This window comes from Schistocerca americana, chromosome 5 (genome assembly GCF_021461395.2).
Source record: "Schistocerca americana isolate TAMUIC-IGC-003095 chromosome 5, iqSchAmer2.1, whole genome shotgun sequence".
In the NCBI taxonomy this organism is placed as follows: domain Eukaryota; kingdom Metazoa; phylum Arthropoda; class Insecta; order Orthoptera; family Acrididae; genus Schistocerca; species Schistocerca americana.
In genome coordinates, this window is record NC_060123.1 from 522,045,217 (window position 1) to 522,066,769 (window position 21,553).

The following is a 21,553-nucleotide window of genomic DNA, read 5'->3' on the forward strand; positions in this document are numbered from 1 at the left end:
AAGCTGTATGACTGCTCTGGGAAGGAGAGCATTGCCCGCAGCAGGCGCTGAATGCACTCGTGTCTTTCTGGCGGCAAGTTTAGTGGGAGATAGCTTAGATTTCGGCGTCAAACTTCCTGATTGGAAGAATACCACTATGCCGTGGCCAGGCGGGAGTTCTGGCGCAGTTTTGTAAGTACGCTAGTGGCGCAATTTTCGTGGGCAGCCTGGCCATTGGAGGGGACGGTTTTTGTCGACTCCACATGGATTTGGTGTCGAGGAGGGAGAAGAGATTTTCGTGTATTCGGTGGATGTCCACCATAAAGGACGGTCTGGGCAGTGCGGTCGAGATACGCTGTACGACGATATATTGGCGGTCTTTTCGGCGTGCCAGTCGTGATTCTCTGCACATCTCAGCCCGAGATTATGCCAACAGTGGCATCTTCCGTACCTACGTTCTCTCCACATCACCCGTTGGGCAGTTCAGTGGTGAGCATATTGGCAGACCAGGCTGAAGACTTAGTCTTCACTGCAGAGAGTCCATCCGACCTGTAGCCTTGTATTTCAACCTACTTATATCGTACTGACGGTCACCTGGCGGCCCACAATCTCAGTCAGTACCTCACACATACACTCACGCTCATAAATTAAGGATAATTGCGGAATGTGGTGCCACACAACGTAGCACTACACAAAACTGGCATTAATAGGATGGCCACATAGGGAACGCACACGACACAGATCTGTACATCCACGGTGAAACCCGTCCCGAAACACATGTGCTACAAAATGCCACTGTTTCCTGCACATGTACCCCGACGTCAGTATGGGATATGGTCACCATGTAAACGTACACAGACTGCACAACGGGTTGGCATACTCTCGATCAGGTGGTCGAGCAGCTGCTGGGGTATAGCCTCCCATTCTTGCACCAGTGCCAGTCGGGGCTCCTGAAGTGTAGTAGGGGTTTGAAGACGTGCAGCGATATTCGACCGACACCATTCCAGACGTGCTCCATCGGGTTTAGGTTTGGAGAACAGCCAGACCACTCCATTCGCCTGATATCTTCTGTTTCAAGGTACTCCTCCACGATGGCAGCTCGGTGGGGCCAGGCGTTGTCATTCATCAGAAGGAAGGTGGCACCCACTGCACCCCTGATAAGGCAGACATACTGATGCAAAATGACATCCCGATACACCTGACCTGTAACAATTCCTCTGTCAAAGACAAGCAGGGATGTGAGTGCACCAATGATGATCCCACTCCACACCATCAAACCACGACCTCCATACAGGTCCCTTTCAAGGACATTAAGGGATTGGTATCTGGTTCCTGGTTCACGCCAGATGAAAAACCGGCGAGAGTTACTGTTAAGACTATACCTGGACTCGTCCGTGAACATAACCTGGGACCACAGTTCCAATGACCATGTACTGTGTTCTTGACACCAGGCTTTACGGGCTCTCCTGTGACCGGGGGTCAGTGGAATGCATCTTGCAGGTCTCCGGGCGAATAAACCATGTCTGTTCAGTGGTCTATAGACTGTGTGTTGGGAGACAACTGTTCCTGTGGTTGCGGTAAGGTCCCGAGCAAGGCTACGTGCAGTACTCCGTGGCCGTCTGCGGGCACTGATGGTGAGATATCGGTGTTCTTCTGGTGTTGTACACTGTGGATGTCCCGTACTGTAGCGACTGAACACGTTTCTTGTCTGCAGGAATCGTTGCCATAATCCTGGGATCACACTTTGTGGCTCACGGACGGACCATGCTACGACCTGCTGAGTTTGACAAGCCTCCAGTCGCCCTGGTATTCTACCCCTCATAACGTCATCAATATGTGTTCTTTGAGCCATTTTCAACACACAGTCACCATTAACTCGTCTGAGAACGTCTGCACACTTACTCGCTGCACCGTAATCTGACATGCACTAACACAGTTCTGCGTATGTGGACTGCTGCCAGCGCCACCCTGCGACGATCGCAGGCCAAATGTACCGCATGGTCATACCACGAGGTGATTTAAACCCGCAAACCTCCCACCAGAGCGTTGTTACACCATGCATCAGCATTATCCTTAATTTATGAGCATGAGTGTAGTTAGAAAGCGCTGTTGTTATTAGCTTTATGAAGGCATCGTTTTATCTTGATCGTGTTACGATTTAATAACTTTGCCAGAAATTTGTTAGCCATCAACATCATCTGTCACCGTGTTCTCTGTTTCCAGGAATTATTTTCTTTTTTTGTTTAAATCTGATCTTCGTGCTTATTTAGGGAATGCACTCGTTAGTTTTGTAATAAATTAAGTCTGAAAAGAGCAATAATTCACTTTAGCACAATATGCATCCTGACCATTTGAATTAAAATAAATTTTTGTGAGCTGAGTGTAAGCAGTAAGAGTAGCAAACCTTACAACGTCGCCGCTGTTATCGGTGCCAAAGGTGGACTTACCGGCTGTTAGTTATATAGTCATAATGTTCTTTCTGATCAGTGTATTGACTTTATCCATTCCGAGAATCGAGAATGTCGACGAGTTTTGCCTATTACCGGCATTAATACTGGCAAGATATTGGTCCCAGAGATTTCAAGACATTCGAGAACGTCATAATTTCAAGTTCGAAGTCTGATGACAAATAACAAATCAGAAATTTTTCGTGTGGTATAGTTACAGATTAGCAATTTTCTCATTTATTTCCCTTCATTGTACTATGAAACCTTTCTTCTTGTCAAATTTTTGATTATACGTCAAGGGGTAGTACCGCAAAGGTTTTGATGAGTGTGTTTGCGAGTGTAAAAATTTGTGACATTAATGGTCGTTTCCTTGTATTGGATTGACTTAGAAGCTTACGGATATTACACCGCCAAGCGACTGTGGATCTTACTAAGCGACGTACATTTCAACCTGATTCCTCCAACCGTTCCTCAGAAGAAGAGGACTTAACAGACCTACGGATAGACAACAAGGGAAAAAATTTAAAAAAGAATTGTGATATAATTACACATTCACAATTTTTTGATTTTTCCCTTTACTTGTACAGTGAAACCTTCTTCCCGAACATCAGAATCCAGACGAGCATCAAGTACCAAATAGGTTTTGATGAGTGACTTTACGAGTGTCAAGACATGTGACATAAATGGCAGACTCCTTTGCTGCACTGAATTAGAAGCTAACGTTCACTATGCCACCAAGGAATCATAGGCCTTAGTATGTGACATAAATTTCAGATTAATACGTCTATCAATGAAACTTCCTGGCAGATTCAAACTGTGTGCCCGACCGAGACAAACTCGGGACCTTTGCCTTACGCGGGCAAGTGCTCTACCATCTGAGCTACCGAAGCACGACTCACGCCCAGTACTCACAGCTTTACTTCTGCCAGTACCTCGTCTCCTACCTTCCAAACTTTACAGAAGCTCTCCTGCGAACCTTGCAGAACTAGCACTCCTGAAAGGAAGGATATTGCGGAGACATGGATTAGCCACAGCCTGGGGGATGTTTCCAGAATGAGATTTTCACTCTGCAGCGAAGTGTGCGCTGATATGAAACTTCCTGGCAGATTAAAACTGTGTGCCCGATCGAGACAGATAGGTAGGAGACGAGGTACTGGCAGAAGTAAAGCTGTGAGTACCGGGCGTGAGTCGTGCTTCGGTAGCTCAGATGGTAGAGCACTTGCCCGCGTAAGGCAAAGGTCCCGAGTTCGAGTCTCGGTCGGGCACACACTTTTAATCTGCCAGGAAGTTTCATATCAGCGCACACTCCGCTGCAGAGTGAAAATCTCATTCTGGACGTCTATCAATTTCTGAGAAGAAGGGGTTTCGACAGTCGGACAGAGAGAGAGAGACGGGAGACAAAGTAATCCTGCGAGGGTTCTGTTGTCTGCCATTGAGATACCGATCTCTAAAAATAAAAATACACTTAACAAACACGTAGTAACCAGTTCACAAAGCAAATGACTCTTTCAGGTTGTACAAAATTCCGCATTAAATTGCCTCTAGGCAGAAATATCTTACAACAATCATTCAAGGTACTAAGAAATAATTTAATCCCCACGACTGGAGTAAGCAAATTAAAACAACAGTATTTGTATGTTACGACAGTAGTAGCTAACTCCTGAGAAGCCGAGCTGCAGCCACAAGTGCTGGAATAAATTTAAATCCCACAGATTAAAACAAGAACAAATTAAAAATTTCTTGTATCTCAGGACGACTCACAATGACCAATACTTAAATAATTTAAACCCTAGAAATAAAAATTGGTACATGTTCCAAAAATAATATTAGTAATTAACAGCAATAGCTGTAAACTGTTAAAAAGTTAAACAGCAAATCCTGACAAACTTGGTACAATCGAGATTCAGCTAGGCTGAACCTGTATGGACAGCGATAATGAGCACAGCCTAATCAAATAAAATTAAGCAAGCGGCAAATAAGACAAGTTACAAGAAATGTCTTTACAAAAATTTAAGACCGAGCGCATTCGCTCAGCAGAGTCAGATCAGCTGTACCACAAACTATTATCTCGATTCAGCACACCACCCAATCTGAGAAATGACCAATATGAATCATAAGAAAGAAATATTTGATTCCGACTCACAGCGATAAGAACAATAACGGGCGGAAACCACTTAAGATGAAAAATAGTCCGCTGCTTTCAAGCCAGTCGATAAGTATCAACCATGAAGTAGTAACCGACTTCACTTAATAGAAAGAAGTTTGGCAAATGGTGCTGAACATATTGTACTGTATTTTAAAGTGAGTTTCGTGACACAAGCTCACTGCGACGTCAAAGGTCTGAAACTTGCTGATCAAGTATAGTGGTTTCGGTTGAACGGGGCTGTGCCATGTGGCCACTCGTACACAAGTCTTCCTGTGGCCGCCTTCCGTGACTTAGCGATGAAGAGAAATGACGGTGCGACATTGATGGCCTTAGGTCGCATGTGGGGAAGTTCGGCCGCAGAGCTGCAGGTCTTGTTTCAGATGAGACCACACTGGGCAACTTGCGTGCCGGTGGTGATGAAGACAACACAACACACAGTCCATAAGCGGAGAAAATTTCCAACCCGTTCGGGAATCAAACTCGGGCCCGCTGCGCGATAGGCAAACACTTTACCGCTCAGTTAAACAGACGGAGGTCTAGGATGTTTCTTTACGCGATGTGCAGCTGCCCAATTTGGCTCCTGCGCGTTCGCTCACAATTCGCCGACGCCGATGTCATGCACACATCCACGCCCTGTTCTGAAGGTGTCCGCCCAGCTTGTCCCCCAGGAATAGACCGAGGGCTCTCGTTGACTGCAGTTTGCGAGCCCATTATTTCCGTTCGAGACTCGGAGCTCGATGTGCACGCCCTCTGTGGCGCCACGCGTGATGCCGTTGCTTAGTAACAGTAAAAGAGTCTAACCATGTGCAATTTCGATAGGAACTGATGCGGCTCACATTGCATTTTTCTGTCAGGAGTGGTGTCGAAGGGAAACGGACGGCCCTCTCACTGATACAGTTGAACAACTGGAGCAGCGTTTTGTACATCCTTCCCAAGATTTACGAGAAGATCTGGGGATATTTTAAATAATTCGTAATTTACTGCAGACGTGAGTGCAGTATTGCAGGCAAATGCGACTGCAACACGCGAAACAGTTATTTTAAAAGGTACGTCTGAATAGTTTATAACACTTAATGTGCTGAAGTAACACTGTATTTGTTTTGAAACCCATTTAATCAGAATTGTATTAAGGGTAGTATTTCATATTGTATTTTTGTAGCGCAAAAACCATAGCCAGTAGCAGCTCGTAGGCAAGCATTTATGATTTACTACCAACGGCTTGGTTTCGGACATATGTTTCCTGGAAAGTTAGTGTTTCAGTTATCGTATACTTTCATGGCTATCATTTTTCCCTGTTAACTATGATCAGGTCTAGCTCAAAAATATTTGATGAAATTCAAATATACCACGGCGTTTAACAAGTGTGTAGTATACAGCCCCGAACTTTTTAATGTACACACTGACAACCTCTTGAACAAGAATAAATATTTTGTTCTTCCTGGTATACTAAAGAGTAGAATATGTCAATAAACACTTGCTCACAATGAATAAGACGAAGAAAATAAACAACAAACCACTGTCAACAAGATGAGATTACTGTGCCAAGATGCTATGGTCGTAGGTTCGAATCCTTTCTCCGGAATGGATGTGTGTGATGTCCTTAGGTTTAGTTAGGTTTAAGCAGTTCTAAGTCTAGGGGACTGATGACCTCAGATGTTAAGTCCCATAGTGCTTAGTGCCATTTGAACCATTTTTTACTGTGCCATGACTGTAACATTAAGCACTCCATTTGATATGAGAGTGGGACATATAAAGTCAAACATGGTCATTTCTGACAAGAGCAGAACAAGTGACGTACCTTAACTATGTTGTAAATCTAATAAATTATTGAGAAGGAAAAGTGTAAGTAAAAGTACTTGTGAAATGCGAGTGGAATCAGAATTATGTAATGTGACGAATCAAACTGAAGCGGAACCAGCTCGCTAAGATGAACAGGGGCTGTCCCAAGTGCGCACTGATACTCCAGTCTTCCTCTGGCCACCTCTCATCACTTGGTGATTTCTTCGCTCAGTGCAAAGCTGCTCCGGCTTCTGCGCGCACGCTCACGCATTCGTCGTCGCCGGTGCCGTCTGCTCAGCCACAGTTCTTCTTGTAATGTATCACTCGAAATGTAATAGTTATTCTGAAAACAAATGACTGAAATTCAATCCTCCAAGAGGCAATTGTTTGGTGTCAAGATACATTAGAGAGACCACAGCTGGAGTACAATAAAGAAAATGGCTCTGAGCACTATGGGACTTAACTTCTGAGATCATCAGTCCCCTATAACTTAGAACTTCTTAAACCTAACTAACCTAAGGACATCACACACATCCATGCGCGGCTCCAAACTGTAGCGCGTAGAATCGCTCGGCCACTCCGGCCGCCCTACAATAAAGAAATTTGTATCAATAGAATATCAGTGTCCATTAATAGCAAACCTACTATTTGGCCAAGACGTCTCTGTTTCTTGCTATTATAACTTTTGTATTGGAGTCAGATTTAGAGTCGCCAACAGTGATAGAAAACACTTGGTGATGGTGGAACGTGATAACATGATGTATAATGCAACAGAATGTTTTGCATTACACAAAACCACTAATCGGACCTCATGACAAGAAATTTAGATTACAGAGCTCATCTTATTAAGAATGCAAATGTGCTTATAATGGCGCCTGGGTGGAACGTAATCGATGTGTCACCAAACCAACCGCTTCCAAACGTTATTGAAAACTGAAACGTATGCCAACTGCTTTTCGTAATATTAGTAGTCGATAACTTTATCTTTTCTAAAGAGTAAAATATATTGCAGTTTAGTTATTGTTATTATTATACTAACCTTACGGAGAGCAAGGAAAATGGTGTGCTTACACGGTGCAAGACGTAAGAAAAATGATGAGTAGCACATGTTTCGTGTCTCAGGTATTTAAAGAAATTAAAAATGAAATTAGTTGAACGACAGTGTGTATTGGTAGTAGTGTAGATTACAGTTTGATATCTGATTTTGGGGCGAAAGGTGAAACTGTCATACTCTCCACGGCAGCGATACCTGGATAACAGCACTGAAGCTTCTGATATGAGATTTTTAAGGGCTGTGAAAGGACGTACAAAGGTCGAGGAAACAAAAAATGAGGATAGTGGAAAAGGTTTGAAAGCTGAACTAATAAAGACGAATCTGGAAATTGCGTGATTAGGGCTAATCAGCGTAGGTGGGGCATGTATCACCCCGAAATACTGATTGGCGAAAACCGTTCAGTGTAGATGTGCTATAGGTTCACTTTATTTGTAATTCCATAAATATATCTCTCTGAATGAACCATTTTACTAAATACCATGTTAAAAATGTAGTGGTTTCTTAAGTTCAGAATTGCATCATTATTATTTTACATGAAAGGGCCAAATTATCAAAAAAAAAAAAAAAAAAAAAACGTCCACAAGATAGCAGACAGATCAGAAGTACTTTTCTCACAATGACATGAATCATCCGCGTTGTATAATCGTGGTCCATGAAACATTTTCGTTCCTCGTCTTTCGCCCAGAGTGACGACGTTCGACGTCTTCAGAGGTGAGGTGGTTCCACTACCTACAGTTCTTTACTAACCGACCACTTTCGAGGTTATTGAAACTTATAGAATTTGAAGCTGACGGCCTTGCGGCAGTGGTGACATAGGTTTCCATCAAGTCACCGTAATCAAGCGTTGTCGGGCTTGTCTAGCACATGGAAGGGTGACCATCCGGGTCTGCCGAGCACTGATGGCAAACGGGGTGCACTCAATCTTTGTGAGGCCACAGCTATTTGACTGAGACGTAGAGGCTCCGACCACAAAAACTAACAACGGCCATGACAGTGGTATGCTGACCATATGCCCCTCCTTATGCATATCCAGTGGCGCCTATCGGCTGAGGATGACAATACAGCGGGCGGACAGAAACAAGATACCACGGAAACACAAAACATTAACATACCTAATACGGTTTAGAAAAATCGTTTTCATTCAAAACAGCTTCTAGCCGTCTCGGAATGCCTAAACAAAGGTCTTGTACGATGTTCAAGAGTAGGTAACGCTAACAGAAATGGATAGCAGTCAGGCAACTTTCTCTCCAAATCAGATCCGGAGGCTGAGTACAACTCAGGTCTGTTGACTGTTGTGGCCAGGGGAGATGCGGCAGTTCTTCCTTCTGCTCAGTTCTGGACGATGCACGCTGTGTGAAAAGGGACGTTGTCTACATGGAAAACAGAATCGCCGCTGGAGAACAAACATTGTACCACGGGATGTAACTGATCAGCCGAAATGGTCACATAATCTTTGGCAGTAAAGCGATGTAACGGAGTACTCGTGTGACACGTGGACTACTACGGTATGGTTGCCAAAATTGTCACTGAATCTCCACCATGTTTCGCTCTTGGAATGTAAAGTCGGTCGGAATTTGGGAACAGTATGAAATAGGGTTCATCCGACCAAATGACTTTCTTCCATTGCTCCAAAGCGCAGTTTTAAGGTTTCGGCATCACGTTTTGCTGTTACGAAAATTAGAATCACCGATGGCTTGGTTTCGAATTCAAGACTGGCTCTCAATTCCCTGATTTGAGTTGTTTTGATGATGTTTGGATTGTGGGGTGCTGAACTGCGCGGTCATCAGCGCCCGTACAAATTCTCAACCTTTCCTCAGTCCAATCTTGCCACTTATATGAATGATGGTGAAATGGTGAGGACAACACAAACTCCCAGTCATCTCGAGGCAGGTGAAAATCCCTGACCCCGCCGGGAATCGAACCCGGGACCCCGTGCTCGGGAAGCGAGAACGCAACCGCGAGACCATGAGCTGCGCACTTGAATTGTTTTGGTGCTTACAGGGTGCGCGAGTACAGCACACAGTCGTGCCACGACTTTTGCAACTGTCGTTTCGTTTTTCCCATTACAATGGTTCAAATGGCTCTGAGCACTATGGGACTTAACTTCTGAGGTCATCAGTCCCCTAGAACTTAGAACGAATTAAACCTAACTAACCTAAGGGCATCACACACATCCATGCCCGAGGCAGGATTCGAACCTGCTACCGTAGCGGTGGCGCGGCTCCAAACTGTAGCGCCTAGATCCCCTCGGCCACTCCGGCCGGCTTTCCCATTGCAACCCTCTTCAATAAGCGCGTCTCAAGACGACTCAGTTCACATTTTCGCCCGCGTTGTGAGCTAACGGATGATGATTTTCCGCTTCTCCTGCATATCCATACATCTTCGATACGTTGAGCCTTGAAGTACCAAACTCTTCGCCCACATTGGCTACGGAAGCAACCACCATACTAGCACGAACTATTTTCTCATCTTCGAATTCACTTACAGCTACATAACGCCCTTAAAACTACACAGAACGCCGGCCGCTGTGGTCAAGCGGTTCTAGGCGCTTCAGTCCGGAACCGCGCTGCTGCTTCGGTTGCAGGTTCGAATCCTGCCTCGGGCATGGTTGTGTGTGATGTCCTTAGGTTAGTTAGGTTTAATTAGTTCTAAGTCTAGGGGACTGTGACCTCAGATGTTAAGTCGCATAGTGCTTAGAGCAACTACACAGAACACTGCACTTAAAAAAACATCGGCAAATTACAAAGCGTTTGAACTTTACAAATAATTATCTAATAGCCAATGTAGAAAAATTGACAAAAATAAGTATTTGAATCGTAAATTCAATGGAGTGTATAGAATGAAGTAAGAAATTACTATCGATGAATAGCTCATGAAATTTAAGGAACGCTTATCTTACAAACGAAAAAATGGTTCAAATGGCTCTGAGCACTATGCGACTGAACTGCTGAGGTCATCAGTTGCCTAGAACTTAGAACTAATTAAACCTAACTAACCTAAGGACATCACACACATCCATGCCCGAGGCAGGATTCGAACCTGCGACCGTAGCGGTCACGCGGTTCCAGACTGAAGCGCCTTTAACCGCACGGCCACACCGGCCGGCTATCTTACAAACAGTTCAGCCAACCAAAAAGGGGCACTATTCGGCATAAAAAGTTTAAAAATTATGTGAATGAGATTATGACTTTAAAATCGATACAGGCCATGAAAAGACGAATTGTGATGATAACTGTCCCGGCATAAAGTCAAGTGCTGGCACGCCGGTCGTCAACGTTAGAGCAGTGAGGGCTGCGAAGAGGGCGTCAGCCAGTTGCACGTGGACCGACCCCTCTCTAGGACGACAACCCGACGGCAGTGCCCTCGACACGAAGAGGACTTATGCACCGCGTCGGCTGGCCGCGGTCCAGTTGAAGACAAGCTGTTCCACGACTTCCACAGTGGCGTCAAGAATAGGCGCTTGTATAGCAGCGGCTCAGGAACTATATTACTTCTCTTGTATTACCAACTGTATACAGCGAAGAGACTTCTTATTTGTCTGTCGCCATTTCCTTGCGACACATCATTGTAACTTCTCAAAGTTAGGTATTGTCATTTACCGGGTGATCAAAAAGTCAGCATAAATTTGAAAACTGAATACATCACGGGATAATGTAGATAGAGAGGTACAAATTGACACACATGCTTGGAATGACATGGGGTTTTATTAGAACCAAAAAAATACAAACGTTCAAAAAATTTCCGACAGATGGTCCTTCATCTGATCAAAATAGCAATAATTAGCATAACAAAGTAAGACAAAGCAAAAGTAATGTTCTTTAAAAGAAATACCCAATATGTCCACCATCATTCCTCAGCAATAGCTGTAGTCGAGGAAAAATGATGTGATCAGCACTGTAAAGCATGTCCAGAGTTATGGTGAGGCATTGGCGTCGGATGTTGTCTTTCAACATCCCTAGAGATGTCTGTCGATACACTTGCGACTTCAGGTAACCCCAAAACCAATAATCGCACGGACTGAGGTCTGGGGACCTGGGAGGCCGAGCACGACGAAAGTGGCGGTTGAGCACACGATCATCACCAAACGTCGCACGCAAGATATGTTTCACGCGTCTAGCAATATGGGGTGGAGCGCCATCCTGCATAAACATCGTACGTTCCAGCAGGGGTTTATCAGCCAGGCTGGGGATGATGCGATTCTGTAACATATCGGCGTACCTCTCACCCGTCACGGTAGCAGTTACAAAACCAGAATAACGCACTTCCTCGAAGAAAAAAGGCCCGATAACGGTAGATGTGCTAAATCCAACCCATACCGTGACTTACTCGTCGTGCAATGCAGTTTCCACGACAGTTCTAGGATTTTCGGTAGCACAAATTCTGCAGTTGACAGACCCTCGGAGCGTGAAACGAGCTTCGTCGGTCCACAACACGTTACTCAACCAATCGTCATCTCCGCCATCTTTTGAAACGCCCACTTCGCAAATGCCCTCCGCTTCACTAAATCACCAGGTAACAGTTCATGATGCTGATGGATTTTGTACGGATAGCATCGGAGTGTACGCCTAAGTGCCAACCAAACAGTAGTGTATGGAATGACGTGCGACTGCACGAGCGCTCACTTCCCCGTGCATAGGCGAACCCGCTACAGTCTCCATTTCTTCCTGAACTGTCTCAGCAGCACTACGCCTTGTGCTCGGTCTGCCACTACGGTGTCTATCGTCTAAACGACCCGTGGCTTCGAACTTCGAAATAATTCTCGCCACAGCTGCATTTGTCGACGGACCTTTACACGTTCGAATCCCCTTCCTATGGCGATAGGATCGTAACGCTGAACTAGCACATTCCCCATTCTGATAATATAGCTTCACTAAAAGCGCCTTTTCAGGTAACGTCAACATGCTGCGACTGCTGGCGCATCTGATTCTCTCTCTCATTACAGCTCCTTTTATACACGATTGTCATGCGCAGTCACTGACGTTTTGCTGTCCAGTGCCATCTGTCGGACATTTGGTGAACTTTGTTTTTGTTTGGTTCTCACAAAACCCCATGCCATTCGAAGCATGTGTGTCGATATTTACCTCTCTATCTACATTATTCCGTTCGAATGGCTCTGAGCACTATGGGACTTAACATCTGTGGTCATCAGTCCCCTAGAACTTAGAACTACTTAAACCTAACTAACCTAAGGACGTCACACAACACCCAGCCATCACGAGGCAGAGAAGATCCCTGACCCCGCCGGGAATCGAACCCGGGAACCAGGGCGTGGAAAGCGAGAACGCTACCGCACGACCACGAGATGCGGGCCAAAGCTAATGCAGAGTGTTTCAGTTTCAGAGCCTACTAAACACAGTGGAGCAGCTGCTGGCCATTGGTACACGGCCAATGGAACAACAAACGACATCTGCATCTGCTACAAGTGCTATATCGCCTTTTCGCCAGTTTCATGAACAAGAAGAGGATGAGATTTTCACTCCGCAGTGGAGTGTGTGCTTTTATGAAACTTTCTGGCAGATTAAAACTGTGTGCCGGGCCGAGACTCGAACTTGGGAACTTTGCCTTTCGCGGGCAAGTGCTCTACTGGCAGAAGTAAAGCTGTGAGGACGGGGCGTGAGTCGTGCTTGGGTAGCTCAGTTGGTAGAGCACTTGCCCGCGAAAGGCAAAGGTCCCGAGTTCGAGTCTCGGCCCGACGCACAGTTTTAATCTGCCAGGAAGTTTCAAGAAGAGTAATGGCTTGAGTGGTTGCAACAGTTTGAATCTCACATAATTGCTGAAAATGTACAAGGTGCTGTGAAAATCCCTCATTTATTGTCCACAGTAGGAAGTGCAGTGTTCTGCCTCATACAGAAGTTGCTCCCTGACGCCACTCCGAGTGAACTTTCGTATGAACAGGTTGCAGAGTCGCTAATTTATTATTATGACCAACAAGGGAATGTGGTAGTAGCAATCTTTAATTGCAAGAAAGGGTTGGAACAAACTTACCATGAATGGGTAACAGATTTGCAGAGACTGACAAGGAAGTGAAAATTCAAATGTGCTTGTGGTGCTTTATATTCAGGTGTTATAAAACTGTACCTCATGTCAGTGGACAGATTAAGAAACAGTCTGATCCATCATTTCAGCACGTAGTGCTACTACTAGATCAGTACGTTTCAGGTGTTGTGTTGGCCGATAAATTTGAGCCGCGCGGGATTAGCCGTGCGGTGTAGGGCGCTGCAGTCATGGACTGTGCGGCTGGTCACGGCGGAGGTTCGAGTCCTCCCTCGGGCATGGATGTGTGTTTTTGTCCTTAGGATAATTTAGGTTAAGTAGTGTGAAAGCTTAGGGACTGATGACCTTAGCAGTTAAGTCCCATCAGATTTCACATACATTTGAATATTTTTTTTAATATATAAATTTGAGCAGCCAACAATTTGTCAGGTTCAGTCGTCTCTTGTACGTGACCGGCCCATTAGACAGCAGGAGCTTATGCGTGCCACACCACGTAGACAATTCTTCACGCTACGTAAACAGCTCTCTAAACAAGCGAATTATGTCATGCCCTTGCCGCTATTCACGACACAGACGCCAAGACTGTTCGTCAACACAAGCACAGTGTTACGCTTGTGGAAAGAAAGGTATTGTACATTCCATATGTTTGTAGCGGAACAAACATAGGAATTCTACCCACTCACAAGAAGCTAGTCACAAGGCTCATGTAATCAGTGCAGTATAGTCAAGGCCTGCTGTAGACATTACCAAAAGTAGCATGCAAACAGTTTCTTCAGTGCTACGCCATTTCATCAAGCTTTTTGTACATTTCCATATTTGTGGAAAACGAATGAAATTTCAGTTGGACACGGGTGCCTCAATTACGTTGCTCACACATGTGAACTGTTAGGCTCCACACGCCTGTCTAAATTAGGACGCACTTGACGGGTTACAATAGACAAGACATTCCCGTTTTCAGAAATTGTACCTTGCATGCCATGTATCACTCGCATATGCAAACTGTGACTTTTACTGCACTACAATCACACGATGCTGAGCACATATTTAGCCTTGATTCGTTTGATTTGTTTAGTTTTAAAATTCAAGAAAAGTGCTGTCAGTGAATGCATTCAAGGCTAAAGAAAGTATAGCTGGCTTGCAGAAATCATTCTCTGAACTAATAATGTTGTTGCACACATTACTAGGAAAGACAATGCTCAGCCGAAATTGTTCCGGGCCAGGGCTATTCCTATTTAATTACGGGACAAAGTTGTTGCTGAACTTAAAGAACTGCAAGATAGCGGAGCTATTGCGCCCAAACAAGCTAGTGAATGGGCAAGATCACAGGTTTTGCTCCCCAATTCTTCAGGTCGCATTCGCCTCTGTGTTGACTTTCAGACCAGTCAACCAACGACCTGTGATTGATACCTATCCATTGCCACGCCCAGAGGATCTCTACTTCTCAAAACTTGATTTAAGCGACGAATATCTTAAAATACCACTAGATCATGAATCTCAGAAAGTGTATGTTGTTAACACTCATTAGGACTTGTTTAAATATTTTCGTTTGCCTTTTGTCAGTGCTTCCGCACCCACCACCTTCCAACGGTGTTTGGAACAGGTGGGTGCCCATGTACCAAACAGTTCAATCTATTTGGACAATATTGTCGTAGCCGGTCGTACACCTTAAGAACCCACTGCAATTTTGCATGCTTTGTTTCGTGTGTTATCTGATACTAGATAAAGTGTAGACTGGAGAAGAGTGATTTTTTTTTAAAATCTGAGTTATGTCAAAAACAGTCAAGGTGTATACCCTCTTCAATCGCCGTTGTTAGCCATTCGTGAATCGCTAGTTCTTCTCAATCACACAGAACAGCAGTCAGTCATAGGGAAAATGAACTACTATATTCGGTTCACACCGAATGCTACACAGATCGCAGCACCATTGCATCTCTTGCGTTCCTTTGTTTGGACAGATGTGTGCCAAGAAGCTTTTCAAAAACTTAAAAATACGTTGCTCAGTGATAGATGCTTGGTTCACTTTGATCCTGCCAGACCAGTCGTGTTGCAAGTTGACCCTTCCTCTTACGGAATCGGTGCTGTGTTGCAGTTACTTTACCAAGGACACAGGTGCATTGTGCTCACGAAACAGTCAGTGCGTCGACACTGTACTTAGCAGAGGATGGACACCCAAATAGAACAGATGACGTCACAGTGTCACGCATGTACGGAAGTTTGCTCCGTGTAAAAATTGTGGTCGATCGTGGTAGACTCATACAGCAAGTTTCCGTTTGCTGTGCCAATGAACTCGACAACGTCACGTAGCACAATTCAGGTGTTTCCTCTAATTTTTGCCTCGAAGGTTTGCCAGAAGTCATAGTGTTGGACAATGGCCCTCATTTCACGTCAGATGAATTTGAAACATTCTGTGAACGCAATGGCATACATTATCTAACTAGAGCACCGTTCCACCCACAGTAAAACGGCGAAGCTGAACCTTTTTGTCACAATCTTCAAGCAGCGGACGGCCAAACCTCGCACCGCACACACCAGGGATCAAGCATTGCAACTGTTTCTCGCCTCCTATCGTCCGCCTCCATGAGATGGACTATCGCCGGTAGAACTGCTTCACGGCAGCCACCATCGGAAACTGCTCTAACTGCTGCACCCTCCTCCGCATCCGGCGCCGATAGACTTTATCCTAATGCTTCTGGTTGTGGTTTCATTGGTGAAGCTGGCCCTTCAATGGCTCAAGAACACAATGGTAGGCTTCTGCCGTCAGTACATCGCATATTAAGCTGCACGTTACTTCAGCTAACCGACCGTGCTACTCAACGCCTGAAGAAGTATTATCATCCGAGAAATGGCAGCAAAGAAAAAAGAAAGAAAACTAACGATAAAGAACTTCGGCAGTAGTGACAGAAACACCAGTGGGAGATGCGTTACAATGTGAACAACAAGCCCACACATACAGAAAAAAACTACCTGAAAAGTAAATATGGATTTCCTGTGCAAAAACCTATTTTCTATAATAATGAGCATGGTCAAGCTAAATCACATAGTGAAACACCTCACATGAAACTCAGTAAGAAAGGAAGGTTCTTCAAGATGAAGATGAGGATGAGAATGTCATACGTCTTAGGTGTCTTAAACCATTTTCTCACAGCAAATGAGGCGAAAGAACTTATTTTGATTTGTGAACTGTGAAATCCTATCGGGCATTCAGAGGAAGAATGGTAAAAGTTCTGGGCATAACTTTCTGTCACTGTTACTACAACGATAACACAAATTTTGTCATAGAGCTGCAGTAATTTATATTAAAATGAAATGTGAGTTTTAAAAGTCGATATGTTGTCTACTAAATTACTAATGTCATAAATAATTAAATGATAAAATCATGTCTGCCATCTGACCCAACTGCTGGGCTAACTTACCCCATCGGTGGAATAGGTTGGCCTGGTGATATTAAGGTACTAAACATTTTTTTTATGAATATAAAATCAGTGAGGCGCCATAATTTCTTAGTTATAGAGGTGCTGAAACAGTGCAACAATATCTCCGCATGAAAACATAAATGAAAACATTTCAAATACAAGCTGGAAAAAATATAAAAGAAAGCGGGCCATCCTGCCACAATATCCCTTACTACCTCAGCAAGACAACAGACAAGAAAAAGAAATCAAGTAAGTCCCTGAAATTATTTTCAGCAGAAAAGTGAACTTTACGATCTTATGACTCTTGAAGAGGGAAATCCTTAATATTTTGCTTCCAGAGGATGTGCAGAAAGAGTCCCTATTACGAAATGTGTTATAAGTAATTTTTTGTACTTGTTTCCATAACTTTATAAGCATCAAAATAACGTTAATCCTGAAACTTCCTGGCAGATTAAAACTGTGTGCCGGACCGAGACTATAACTCGGGACCTTTGCCTTTCGCGGGCAAGTGCTCTACTGACTGAGCTATCCAAGCACGACTCACGCCCCGTCCTCACTGCTTTACTTCTGCCAGTACCTCGTCTCCTACCTTCCAAATTTTACAGAAGCTCTCCCGCGAACGGGGCGTGAGTCGTGCTTGGGTAGCTCAATCGCCGGCACGGTAGTTCAGCGTGTTCGGTCAGAGGGTTAGCTGCCCTCTGTAATAAAAAAACTGAGTTAATGGATCAATAATGAACTTCAACTAGCGTCTGGGGACGTCCGCCACGAACAATTGCAACGAACACTAACGAACAAAATGAGATTTAAAAAAAAAAGAAAGAAAAAGGTCGGTAGAGCACTTGCCCGCGAAAGGCAAAGGTCCCGAGTTCGAGTCTCGGTCTGGCACAATGTTTTAATCTCCCGGGAAGTTTCATATCAGCGCACACTCCGCTGCAGAGTGAAAATCTCATTCTGGGAACGTTAATCCTTTTTGTTTGCCCTCGATATGACTGGGTGTTTGTGCTGTCCTCATCATTTCATTACGATTCATGTAAGTGGCGGGATTGGACTGAGCAAAGGTTGGAAATTTGTACGGGCGCTAATAACCGCGAAGTTGAGCGTCCCACAAACCAAACATCATCATCAACTTCATCTTTTTGTTTGCTGTTGTCTCTTTACGTAAGTAAGAAAGTGAAGCAGCAATCAGAGAATGGTAGGCTACAAGAGCGTTTACAACGACAACAACGAATATATGTTTAATACGCAAAACAAACTAAATGCAAATGAAGAATGGTTACTGTTCAGAATGTTCTTACGGAAACGGTCATTCAATACGCAATGAAAGTTGAGTTACTGTATGCCTAAATGAGGCAGACAAACAGGAGGCAGTGGCTAATTAGTAAAGTCGAATATAAAATTCGGTATGTACTACAACACACTTTGCAAACCAAAGACAGTCATTTAATACGAAAGTGTGTACGGATTAGTTTTCAGAATACGACAAGTTTTTTCCCAAAATTTTAAATGTATGTCCCCGTGTGGCATGTGGTAGTTATAACTAGCAAACCACTTGGATTAAGGGGTTGTCCGCGCACGGTTTAGTCTCCTGCTGGTTTTGTACGTCTATCGTCATATTCCGACAAGTCTTCGAATATTGACAAGTTACGCTTAGTGACGATATTGTCGTCATTGGCACAGTAGTATAGGAGTGGTAGGTAGTTAGAGAAATTTTTATACATTATCCGTTTCTCCAGTTTCTCCACTTTTACATGGTTCGGTAACGCAATTTCCAGATAAGTACTTCTCAAATCTCTGTACTCAGCTCGGGTTACACTTGTTAGGAAGCTAGAAATTTTGCGTCTCTGTATCTGGAGGCTATTCCGAACAACCGATAGCAACACACATCATCCCAAGCGGAACGATCGCGGAATGTAGAGCTGCGCAGTGGGTAATGCGTATCGTCAAAGTTGGATGAAGTTTTCGCTCGCCTGGAGCGAATGTAAACAGGGCTGCAGCTACAGACGCTCCGTCTGTTTGTGTAACGCTCGGAGAACAGTTCGGAGTAAGCACCCGTTGTGCTGTGTTGTGATCCGGGGAGAACTCTTCGGATGGACTAAAGCGATAGATGATGGACTTGCATTCGCTAGTTCGGTACAAATAGAGTTTCGCAAGTAGCCAGCTTTATGGGCAGTGTATTTCGAATAATTATCCAAGGAGTGGGACTTAACATCCGAGGTCATCAGTCCCCGAGAACGTAGAATTACCTAAACCTAACTAACCTAAGGACATCACACACATCCATGCCCGAGGTAGGATTCGAACCCGCGAACGTAGCGGTCGCGCGGTTCGAGACTGAAGCGGCTAGAACCGCTCGGCCACCCCGGACGCCGACAACTGACAAATAAATATACTTTCATACTTGCGGAGTACGCACAGTAAAATTATTGCACAAGAAGAAAGGTTGTCCATCACATTTCACGGATGCCGTCTTTCGCTTTATCAGACGCGCGGGATTAGCCGAGCGGTCATGGACTGTGCGGCTGGTCCCAGCGGAGGTTCGAGTCCTCCCTCGGGCGTGGGTGTGTGTGTTTGTCCTTAGGATAATTTAGGTTAAGTAGTGTGTAAGCTTAGGGATTGATGACCTTAGCAGTTAAGTCCCATAAGATTTCACACATTTGAACATTTGAACATCGCTTTATCATCCCTCCGGAACTTCTTGATCCGCAGTTTCTGACTGAGAGGACGAAACATATAGCAATCAATGGGCGATGCATGTGGTAAATATGTAATATTTGGCAATTGAAACAAAGGTTCTGCCATCAGTTTGGTGGTGTATTGACCGGCAGTATGAGCCGCCAGTACTGAGGCAACCGTCACCTAATGATGCAATCGTAGGCTTCAAATTATTATTACGTATTCTGAATTTTATGGTTTCCACGGCAAAATATGTAATAACCGTTAGACGGTAACTGGTTTGCACTTACTATCAACCATGCTTAGATATACGGAAAGAAACAGGAGAGGTGCGTTACAGAACCTAATAAGCCTTAAAACATAAAAATTGAAGTACCCCAATTTAAAAAAATAATGGAAGTCTTACCGATCTTCTTAATCGACTTCATTTCTTCTTCTGTCACGGTAGATACAGGGTGTTTCAAAAATGACCGGTATATTTGAAACGGCAATAAAAACTAAACGAGCAGCGATAGAAATACACCGTTTGTTGCAATATGCTTGGGACAACAGTACATTTTCAGGCGGAGAAACTTTCGAAATTACAGTAGTTACAATTTTCAACAACAGATGGCGCTGCAAGTGATGTGAAAGATATAGAAGACAACGCAGTCTGTGGGTGCGCCATTCTGTACGTCGTCTTTCTGCTGTAAGCGTGTGCTGTTCACAATGTGCAAGTGTGCTGTAGACAACATGGTTTATTCCTTAGAACAGAGGATTTTTCTGGTGTTGGAATTCCACCGCCTAGAACACAGTGTTGTTGCAACAAGACGAAGTTTTCAACGGAGGTTTAATGTAACCAAAGGACCGAAAAGCGATACAATAAAGGATCTGTTTGAAAAATTTCAACGGACTGGGAACGTGACGGATGAATGTGCTGGAAAGGTAGGGTGACCGCGTATGGCAACCACAGAGGGCAACGCGCAGCTAGTGCAGCAGGTGATCCAACAGCGGCCTCGGGTTTCCGTTCGCCGTGTTGCAGCTGCGGTCCAAATGACGCCAACGTCCACATATCGTCTCATGCGCCAGAGTTTACACCTCTATCCATACAAAATTCAAACGCGGCAATCCCTCAGCGCCGCTACCATTGCTGCACGAGAGACATTCGCTAACGATATAGTGCACAGGATTGATGACGGCGATATGCATGTGGGCAGCATTTGGTTTACTGACGAAGCTTATTTTTACCTGGACGGCTTCGTCAATAAACAGAACTGGTGCATATGGGGAACCAAAAAGCCCCATGTTGCAGTCCCATCGTCCCTGCATCCTCAAAAAGTACTGGTCTGGGCCGCCATTTCTTCCAAAGGAATCATTGGCCCATTTTTCAGATCCGAAACGATTACTGCATCACGCTATCTGGACATTCTTCGTGAATTTGTGGCGGTACAAACTGCCTTAGACGACACTGCGAACACCTCGCGGATTGTGCAAGATGGTGCCCGGCCACATCGCACGGCCGACGTCTTTAATTTCCTGAATGAATATTTCGATGATCGTGTGATTGCTTTGGGCTATTCGAAACATACAGGAGGCGGCGTGGATTGGCCTCCCTATTCGCCAGACATGAACCCCTGTGACTTCTTTCTGTGGGGACACTTGAAAGACCAGGTGTACCGCCAGAATCCAGAAACAATTGAACAGCTGAAGCAGTACATCTCATCTGCATGTGAAGCCATTCCGCCAGACACGTTGTCAAAGGTTTCGGGTAATTTCATTCAGAGACTACGCCATATTATTGCTACGCATGGTGGATATGTGGAAAATATCGTACTATAGAGTTTCCCAGACCGCAGCGCCATCTGTTGTTGAAAATTGTAACTACTGTAATTTCGAAAGTTTGTCTGCCTGAAAATGTACTGTTGTCCCAAGCATATTGCAACAAACGGTGTATTTCTATCGCTGCTCGTTTAGTTTTTATTGCCGTTTCAAATATACCGGTCATTTTTGAAACACCCTGTAGTTCTCTAGTCTCTTCGGGGCCCATCGATATACACCTTCCACTTATTCGATCTATGCGTTTAACCAT

The 21,553-nt window shown here is 44.5% G+C and overlaps 1 non-coding gene across 1 annotated transcript; it reads left to right on the forward strand.

Moving 5' to 3' along the window:
* Positions 1-13,027: 13,027 nt before the first annotated feature.
* On the forward strand, positions 13,028-13,102 carry Trnas-cga. The gene has a single exon. It is a non-coding gene; the product is annotated as a tRNA-Ser (tRNA).
* The last annotated feature ends 8,451 nt before the right edge of the window (positions 13,103-21,553 follow it).